Below are 10,558 nucleotides of genomic sequence, written 5' to 3'. Positions count from 1 at the left end.
AATCTGCATAGTTCAGCTGCTCCTTCACACATGGCTGGTACTCTGTGTGGGTGTGTGTATGTGTGTGTGTGTGTGTGTGTGTGTGTGTGTGTGTGTGTGTGTGTTAAAATAAGTTAATAACATCAGTGCTCTTTGATCCTTCATCTTTAAACATGCTTTTGTTTGTTTGTTTTTCTGGTATATAACATCCATTGCCTTCCTTTATAAGCTAAAGGCAGGATAGGGGCTGAGCTCCCGAGCCAACCCCCTGCCACTCAGTCAGAGTTTGCTGACCGTCCTGTAGCCCTAGAGAGGCTGTCTACAAATGCACTGACTAGACCTGTCTCCACCTGCTAAGTGCGTTCAGTTCTGTGGCTGTGCCTTTGAGTGCTTTGCTGTAATGTAGACATCCCCAGGACAGTACCAGGGAGTGTACTGAGTCTGTCAGTAGTGAAGTGTAGTGAAGGCTGTCTATGAAGGCTGAGTGAGGAGAGGAACTCTGCTAGCAGACATGGGACGTTCCCAGGCCACTACTGTCTGGGGATCCTCCTCTCTGAAGGTGTGAGGTGCAGGCAGACATCAGTGCCAGGGGAAGAGAGATGCTGTCTACCCTTTCATCTGCACGGATCCCACTGGATGGATAAACTAGAACACAAAGGGTATGCAAGTCACTTTGACGTGCGGAGTGCTCAGAGTTGACATGGCTCTGGAAAGCAAACCTGAGCATGGCGGCCAATCAGACAGTGTGAGCTGAAGAACCCTCTGCTCCTCTGCCTCCATGGCAGGGCCATGCAACCCTGCTGTTCTAGCTTTGTGTATCCATAGTAGTGGAACACAGTGCCTCTGTTCTCACTGTTGAAACCATGATGAACAGCAGCATTCTGGTCTCTGCCAGAAGTCTTCCATGTGGACCCTAAAAGGTGGTCATGTCAGCACGGGACAATGGGTACCCTCAAACAAAGAAGCAGACAGGCACATGCACATACACATGCACAAATGCAGCATGGTGTTCTGTGAGCTCCTGGGAAGCCACCTATCAATAGCAAGGTCACTTCCAATAGCCAGAGGGTGTTTCAGACGGAGCTGCCCCCAGGAGCCTCGGTTTGGGAAGCAGGGACTAGATCCGGAGTCTGTCATTGACTAGGCAGATTTGGGTCTTCTCTGAAATAAGTGGACATTATAATCCTAATGGGGCATTGCTGGGATTAAAATGGAAATTTCTCTGCACATACGCCAGGCTAGATGAAGCCACAATGGCTTCACACTGTTGTAGCTCTCATCCTAACTCATCCAGCCTGCTGAGTCCTTTAAGAATAAATACCTCTGAGATGAACAAAAATCAGGAGGAAAAGGGAAAGAAGAGGAGGGAGGATGAGGGGAGGAGAGAGGATGAGGGGAGGATGGGGGAAGGAGAGAGGGGAGGAAGGAGAAGGTAGGAGGGGTAGAAGGAGAAGAGGGGCAGGAAGGATGAGAGTGGGAGGAAAAAGGAGGGGAAGGAAGAGGAGGAAGGACTTACAACAATGCCCATTTTGAGGTATTTTCTTGTGTTATTAGTACCTTGTACTTTTCCATGTTATCAAGCATGATTGCAGCCAAAGCCCAAGAAGGCTACACAACGATGACCCTGCCTCTTCCAATGATGGAGAAATTGACACCTGAAGAGACTGACTCATTCAAGGTCAGATGCAGCAGCCGAATCCGCTGCAGCATCCTTCTGAAAGGGCAGCCTGCACAGCTTGTCTCCCCATGGCTGGCAGCAACAGCGCCACTCAGACTGCTACATGCATGGTGAATCCGCTGCAGCATCCTTCTGAAAGGGCAGCCTGCACAGCTTGTCTCCCCATGGCTGGCAGCAATGGCGCCACTCAGACTGCTACATGCATGGCTATTCAGGAGCTGCTCATCTGCTGCTCACTGAATCCTCTAACGTGTGTTTCACCATATTATAACCATGCCCTTCATTTGCAAACATTTCCGCCTGGCTGTGCCTATGAGCTGCAGAGCCTGCCATCGGGTTCGAGAGTCTACTCGATGCTAACACAGCCTCCCATTGTGCAGCCTACTTCTCTGCAGCTTCTCCTGGCAGAGGCAGAATGCTGACCCCTGGCACCGCTGAGTGCTTTCCCTCATCAGTCTGAGATGCTGGAGTGGGTGTCTCACTATAGAGCCCCATCTCCAAAAGCACGGAGTGTGCATTAGCATGGTCTCCTTGGGAGAGGGTTATTTTTGTCTCTCGTCTTCAGGGATTGGTCCAAAATAGGGGAGGCAAGTATCAGGAGTACAGGAAGAATCAATGTCTCCAGCTCAGAAGAGAGCTGCTCAGCATCGTATTGTTACCATCTCTGCTATCACCCGGTGCCCCTGCAGCCCCAGAGTTCAGATCTAGTGGAAGGGAGCTACTCTTGGGCAGAGCACCGAGCCCAGCACTGGGATCTTTCTGTGAGATTTCTCACCACACATTCCAGGAGACAGAGCTTGTTGCCATAGTTACCGGAGGATCACATGATAGCCTGGTTACTTAGATGTGTAGGAGAACAGATGAAACTGAGGGGGGCTTGGCGTGGCCTCGGTGCTTCGCCTCCTAGCTGCGTGCGCATCCTTAGCCAGGCTCCAGGACCTGCCCCCACTTACCACCTGCCTGCTCTAGGGGTTAACGGCCACATCATACTTTGCTTTCACAATGAGATCGTGCCAAACGTCCCTCAAGGTCCTCTAGTTTCAGGAACCTTCTCTCTCTTCCTAGCCCCTTCCTTCCTTATCCCCTCTGCCCTGCAGAGGTGCTATAATTAAATAGCTGAGTGTGTGTGGCAGGGCCGGGGGTGCGGAAGAGCATGCAGCCCACAGCACTTGGATAACCTCTTCTCTAAACTCTGAGGCTGGCATGAGTCAGGGATTTAGAAGCTGTGATACAGCAGGACACGATGCTTAACGGGGGTGGAGAGGGAGTATGGATTTGTCCTGATGCTGAAGGGACTAGGTGGGGGGAGGAGGGGATCTCGCTTTCCTGAGCACAGGCAGAATGTGGGTAGGGTGGTGTAGATGGACCCTTGGCCTCAGAATACTGGTATTGGTTACACTCTGAGCATCTCTAATGAGGAGTGGTGGCTACGGCACCCTGACAGTTCCTTCCTATAGAAAGGAACATGGCTTTGCCATGCCCGGGCAAAGCTTTTGGAGGGGGAAGCTCTGCTTTTCTCCTGGCCTTCTCTCTTCCCTCTGGCCTTGTGACCAGAGGCATAGTCATGTGTCTGCCTGCTGTGAGAGGTTGGTGAGTGGGCCCACCTAACAGCAGCATCTGCACAGTGCCCAGCACATCTGTGGGCCCAGCTCACACAGTGTCTTTCCAACTCATCCAACTCTCCTTGGCCAGAGCCGAGTCTATAGATGGACCCAGGCCAGGAGAGTTAGCCAAGGCTCAGCCTGAAAGGAATTCTGCCCTGGCAGTGCTAGGTGATTCAAAGAACATTTCTTGGGTCCCTGCCTCAGAAAGCAAAGTATATTCAGAGGAGAAGAGTCAAATAACTTCGCAAATGTAACTAGATTTACAGTAGGTGTGGCCTTGTTGGAGGAAGTGTGTCACTGTGGAGGCAGGCTTTCTGGTCTCATATATGCTCAAGTTATGCCCAGTGTGACACAGTTTCCTTCTGCTGCCTTCAGATCAAGATGTAGAACTCTCTGCTCTGTCTCTAGCACCATGCCTGCCTGCATGCCACCATGCTTCCTGCCATGACGATAATGGACTAAACCTCTGAAACTTTAAGTCCATTTTGAAACCAAATGTTTTCTTTTAGAAGAGTTGCCTTGGTCATGGTGTCTCTTCACAGCAATGAAAACCCTAACTAAGACAGAGTTGGAGGGTATCTGCCCCACCACATAGACACACTCTCCCTCTACAGCACCCCCGGCAGCAGTTCCCTCCACAGCATTTCCATTAGCCTATGTCAGTTGGGCGATGGTCTTCCTAGTTGCTGAGATCCAAGATGGAAGCATGACTGAGCTGGGTAAGGTGGGTAAAGCCTAGTTCAGAATCCCGCACCCTCCCTGCTAAACCGACATCCGCATCCCTCCCTCCCTCCCTCCCTCCCTACCTCTCTCTCTCTCTCCCTCTCTCCCTCCCGTCCAGAGTCCACTTTTGACCTCAAGTTCCAGCTTCTCTGCAGAGGTCTTCCTGGTCTGGCAGAGGCAGCTCCACTCCCTGTTGCTATGTCACATGACACACAACTCTCTGCTAAGATGTGTCCATGGTATCCTTCCCAGCTACCATTCCCTATGAGAGGTGGGGTTTCCAGGGTAGAGACTATGTCTTGCTCATTCAGTTCTCCAGTACCTACCTCAGTGCCTGGCACTGGTTGGTAATTTAATAAGTATTTGGTGGCGGGATGATTCGTTATGGCNAGAGTAGACAAAAACTGAGAACTAGGCTTCTGCATGAGACATGTTCATGTCCACGTGTCACCAACTGCATTCATTTATGGATGCAGGCATGCCTAGAATGAACAGGGCAATTGAAAGAGGTAAAGTCCCTGTCCTCACACAGCTAAGTCTCTGAATAGCAGAGACTAAAAGTCATCATCAACAACAACAACAAGAGAGAGACCTACAGACTCTGAGATTTTCTATGTAGAAAATGTCGGGGAGGGTGCATTCCAGAGCGATGGGGGCTGCATTCAGATGGATGGGTAGGGAAAGCTTCACTGGGGACATGGGCTAGGCAGTTCTTTATCACTAGAAAGACATACCTGAGACAGTTCACTTACAGAGAAGAGGTTTATTGCTAGTGCAGCCTCAGACACATCTGCCATGCATGGTGGGGAAGTACCCACCTCATGTCTAGACAGGAAGTGAAAAGTCAAGGGCCCCATAGCTCACCAGGATGTACGGGCCTTTCCCTAGACCCCACCTCCTTAGCCTCCCTAGACCCCACCTTCCAAAGAGCCACTAGGGGCCCCAATGGGCCTTTAGGGGACTCCGAAGATCCAAGCTGTATAATGCTGGAGCTGAATCCTCAGGAATGGGAAGGGCCCAGTTTTAGAAAGAGGCAGGTAAACAGGGTGGCTGCAGACAGTGAAAGGCTCTGCTCTGCCTAAGGTTTTCTTTCTTTAAAGGACAAAAACAAACATCTGTCTAGTGTGTGTGTGTCTATTGTGTGTGTCGTGTGTGTGTATGTGTCTGTGACTCTCTCTGTGTGTAGAGGTCAGAGGACAGCTTGGGGAAGTCAGTTCTCGTTCCACCATGTAGGTCCCAGGGCATCAAATTCAGACTGTCAAGCTTGACAGCAACTGTCTTTCCTCACTGAGCCATCACACTATCCCCAAGGCTGACTACCTCATCTATAAATAGTAAAGAAACACCGACGTGTTGGGTCTGGGGTCTAAATGCATGGAAGCTCTCAACTGTGCAGGGCACACAGCAAGCATGTCATATACATTAGCTCTTAGCAATTACTGGTTGTTCTGTAGAAAGGAATGCTAAGCCTTGACAATTCTCTGTAATGACTGCTTCCTTGTCAAAGTGTCCCAAGACATTGGTAAATGGCTCTGTTCTGCTCACTCATACCCGCTCATCTCACCTCCCACCCCAACTCCTATAAAGGCAATGGAAATATCTTCAACATCGATGGAGACTTCAGTCCAGCATGATACTAAAGAGAAGCATCTTTCACGGCTCTTGTGGCTTCTTCATCCTTTCTGGATACCTCCCACTATGGCTGTCTTAGCTGGCCAGTGAACATGCTGACAAGGGCCTTCCTGTAGCTGGATGGAGAAGATGCTCTGGCCTACCCGGGACTAGCTGAGGCCACTGATCCCTTGCAGACTGCTAGTGGGTGATGAGTTAACCAGAGAAAGAAGCCAGACACCTCCATATCTGTTGCTTTCCTGGGACTGGGTGCAGCCCTGCATCTGACAGCAGGTTTGTGCCTCTCCAGAAGGATGAAAAGTGCTGACCTTTGAGGACTCAGATGGCTCTCCCACGCCGTTTCCTCTGCTGGGCATGCAAGAGAGTCTCGGGTTTGTAGCCAGAGCAAATATAGATCCCAAATTATTTCAGGAATTAACATTTACTTCAGACCAAAGTCCAGAATGTGTCTTCTCTGATGGAGGTGTGTGTGTGTGTGTGTGTGTGTGCGCGCGCGCGCAAATGAACACACAAGTCCACATACCTACATTTGTGCTATTGAGAGAAGACTAGCAATAGCACTGGTTTCACAACAGCGTTGGCTGCTGCTCTCCACCGTGGCTCTCGCAGATAGGTTAATTTTATGTATTCATGTTTTCTTGTCTGGCTTCCAAAGGCAACATAAGCAGAATGGTGCGGAGGTAAGTGGTGAATCAGGGCTTAATTACAGGGACCTTTGTCCAACTGACATGCCGATAACTGGCCCCAGGGATGATTTAGCAGTAAACTTGCCACGGTTCTAGAGAAAGCCCTAGCTGGGATGATGTCATGCCTCGCCACACCCACCGTTTCTGTTTGCCTCTCCCCAGAGCCCCAGTCCCATCTGTGGAACTCAGAGTGCCATCTGCATTGTGAAGAATATGCGTTTTATTACTGAAATAGCATCCCCGTGTCCAACGGTGGCCCTCTAGCACTTCACATTTCATAGCGCCCTAGAAAAGAAAGAAATCCTAGCCCTCGGGAAAGATTCCGCAGCACATCGTGAGCTCTGTCTGCAGCCGCCTGGATCTGGGACTGGATATTTAATCTTTGTACGCCATGGGTATTTATACTTTGAAGCAAAGGGATTGGTTTAACTTAATCCCTGGAAATTGAAGTGTGTGGCTAGACTTGCTACAAAGAAAGCATTGCAGAGTGTGAAGAGAAATGGGTGCGAGCCGGAGCACGCATCTGGTTGTGCGGGGCCCACACATGCTTTGGGTGGTCTAGTTCCTCACTTTCTCCCTTTTTTCCTGAGCAATAAAACCAGACAAGCATTTCTGAGAGGCACCTTTATCTTCATCTACTAATTTTAGTTTTTCTTGCTATGCCTGAAGAGAGACATTGTTCGTTTTATTTCAGTTATCCATTTTGAAGAGCAGTGGATAGAGCTGAGGTCCGCAGAGCTGGCTAAAAAAAGAGACCCAAACTGTTAATCTCACCTTTCTCCTCTGCCTCTTGATATCATGATGCAGGGAACTCTTGCAGCCAGTTTGCAAAGAAGAAAAAGGGCAAAAAGGGCAGAAGTTTGGGTCCTTGATGTTGCCAAATGGCCAACAAACCAAAGCTAGGTAGAACTGCCCTGTCCCCAACCATCTTGTCATATAAGTTAATACATCATTTGTCACTTAAACTAGGTGGATCAAGGTTTTCTGTTCTATAAACACTGAAAAATATCATTACTATGTGATAGTGGCTTCCAGGCTTTTTGACCATAACTCAAATTAAGAAATATTTTTACCCTTTGTGTAATTTAGAATGCCTGTGCAATACATCCCAAGGTGTTCTCAGCTCTTCTGTTTCATTCTTTAAAATTCAGGTCATGACCCATTAAAGTGATTTCAAAGCTCACTAATGGGTCATGACCCACATTTCAGAGAACATTAAGTCATGGGGGTATAAGCTGCAGTAACGATAAGAAGTACAGCATGGTGTCACAAAGACATGGTAATGAGGTGTCACACAGGAAGGAACTGTCACCTTGAGTTGGAAAGTATAGTTTTTAGCAGGGATAGAAAGTGGAGAGCTGGAGATTCATGGAATGGCAAGACTGGCATGTTCCACAGCCACGCATAAGTCTGCCCAACGTTGAACACAGTTCCCAGAGAAGTGGAGACTGATTCAGGCAACGGAATGTGAGAGACCCTCAACAAAGTCACCAGGAAGCGTCGGTTTCAGGACACATAAAACAGTAGCAACTGTATGTTGGTTAGGTCTGCACCTCATTAGAGGCCCACACTGATGGGCTTCGGGCTCAAGGAGGATGAGAAATGCTGTGCTTGAGGAGAACAGTGTCCTCTCTATCCCTCTGCCTTCAGCCACTGCAAAGCCATCCCAGTCTGGGGTCTCCACCTAAGAGTTGCTGTTGATGCTGAACACACAGCTAGCTTTTCAAAAAAAAAAAAAAAAGTCCCCTGGCAGCACACACAGTGCTGATTCTGCACTGCCTCCAGATGAAACCATCAAGGTGCAGGCAAGAGAGACCACTTTTCAAGCAGAAAGGTCTTTAGTCCTGGGCTCCTCGTTCTTGCTCCTCATGCCTGCCTTCTAGAGAATTCACTTCTTGTGAGATCCAGACCCCACATACAGGTGGGGCCATGTTACTTGGCACCTCTAGTTTAAAAAAAACAAAACAAAAAATAAACAAACAAACAAACAAACAAAAAACCAGTGGAGGAGAAATTGAAATCTCTGATTAAATCCAGAGTTTGTGCTATCTGTAGATTTTAATTACCCATGTCCTTTCCTTCTGTGCTCTCTCCCTGAAAGCAAAAGTTGACTCTTCAAATGGAAATTAATTGGCACTCATCTGTAACTTCTTTTCATCAGGTGCACAGTAATTGGAAAGCCAGAGTAGCATTTTCCTGGGAGTCTGCCTATTGTAGACATTAATGTAGATTGTACCCATTCCTTTCAAATTCATGGTAGTTTTAAAGTAAGACTCATCAGCTCTCTAAACAGCATTCTTTCCCCTACAGTGGATAATTTTGGTGCTTTGGGCAAAGCACCCAGTGTTGGTTTGAATGAAGATGGTCCACATTGTTCCACGGGAAGTGGCACTTGTTGGAGTAGATAGAGCTTTGTTGGAGGACATGCATCACCAGGGGTGGTTGGAGTTTGTCAGAAGACCCTCACTCACAAAGACCACAGAGACTGCCATCACTGCAAAATGCATGAAGATTTTTATTATTCCAACATGTTGGGGACTCCCCTCTCAGCATGCAGGCCAGAGAAGAGACCCAGAACAAAGAAAGTACACAGTTTTTATACCTTTGTAAGGGACAGATTTGAGCAACAGGGTTCTCATTGGTGTAGCAAGTAACCCTTTCAGGTATTGGTTGGTTTGTAATCCTTTGGCCTAGTGACTCACTTTGCTTGCCCCCGTGGTGGGTTATTATGATTTGGTCAGCAAAGTAATAGTACATTTTAAACTTATGGGTCAGTTATTAACGTCATAGTTATTAACATCAGGGGAATTCTTACAAGGTCAGGGTAGTTTGTGATCTTTGTCAGAATTCAGTGTGGGATGGGGGTAGGAGAATTGCTAATCTTGTTATGCTTATTTCTCTGAGAACAGTTAATATTGTTTTGGCAGCTTGTAGGCTCAGTCATTTTGACCGCTAAAACTATGTTTTTTCATTTGTTTAGTCAGCCAGCTTCCTTATCTGGCTCTGCTCTTGGCCTGCTAGGACAGTTTGGGAAGTCCTTTTTGAAGGGGGAAGGGACTGGGTGGTCTTGGATTCATTTTGGATATTACAGAGTCAGGCTTTGCGGTCTCGGAAACTTAGTTCTAGTTTTCTTCTTGTTGCTTGTAGATCCAGATGTAGAACTCTTAGCTCCTTTCCAGCGCTATGTTGCCTGCCTGTCACCATGCTTCCCTCCATGATGATAATGGACTAAACCTCTGAACCTGTAAGCCAGCCCAATTGTTTTCCTTTACAAGAATTGCCTTGGTCATGGTGTTTCTTTACAGCAATAGAAACCCTAACTAAGACAACACTTTGCCTTTCTGCCTCACTGTCTTCACTTGGATGAAGACAGTCACTGACCTGGCTAGTTTTATATCAGTCTGACACAAGCTAGAGTCATCTGAAAAGAGGGAACCTCAATCGAGAAAATGACTTCATGAGATCCAACTGTAGGACATTGTTTTTTTTATTAGTAGGAGGTCCCAGACCATTGTGGGTGGTGTCATCCCTAGGCTGATGGTCCTAGATTCTATAAGAAAGTAAGATGACCAAGTCATGATGAGAAAACCAGTAGTCAACACACCTCAATAGCCTCTGCATTAGCTTCTGCCTCCAGGTTCCTGCCCTGTTTGAGTTCCTGTCCTGACTTCCTTCGAGGATGGACTGCGATGTGGAAGTGTAAGCCAAATAAACCTTTTCACCCCCAACGTGCTTTTGGTTATGTTTTGGACAGCCTTCTTGGTCCCATAGCTTACACAAAGCAATGAGCTAGCACTACTGTCCCACCCTGGCATTGCCAAGGTTTTGTTAATTCCTCTTGGTTCGATGTCTCGATGCTCCATGTACTAGTTTGACCTTGTATGCTGAATAAAATGAGTGTGGCATATCCTTCAGAACCTCAGGCACCCCCAGGGCCTTGGCTGTCAGCTCATGGGTTTGACTGGATGCTGAGAGTTCTGATATAATCAGTGGATTAATCTCTTGAAGGAGCCATTACACGATGGCCTCTTTTGGAGGAGGTGATGCATGGGGGTTGAGGCCTACAGGAAGTAGGTCATTAGGGTGTGTCCTTGGGATGGGTTTGTATTGATTAGTTTTCTGTTGCTGTAGTCAAATATCTTGAGCAAACATAACTCAATGAAGAAAGTTTATTTTGGCTTCTGGTTCTAGAGGGAGAGTCCAAGTGGTTAGCAGGCATGGTAGCAGGAACAAGAAGCTGGGTGTTCACATCTTTA

This window comes from Mus caroli, chromosome 15, assembly GCF_900094665.2.
Source record: "Mus caroli chromosome 15, CAROLI_EIJ_v1.1, whole genome shotgun sequence".
Lineage (NCBI taxonomy): Eukaryota > Metazoa > Chordata > Mammalia > Rodentia > Muridae > Mus > Mus caroli.
The sequence above is the reverse complement of the archived record's forward strand: the minus strand, read 5'-3'. Positions refer to the sequence as shown.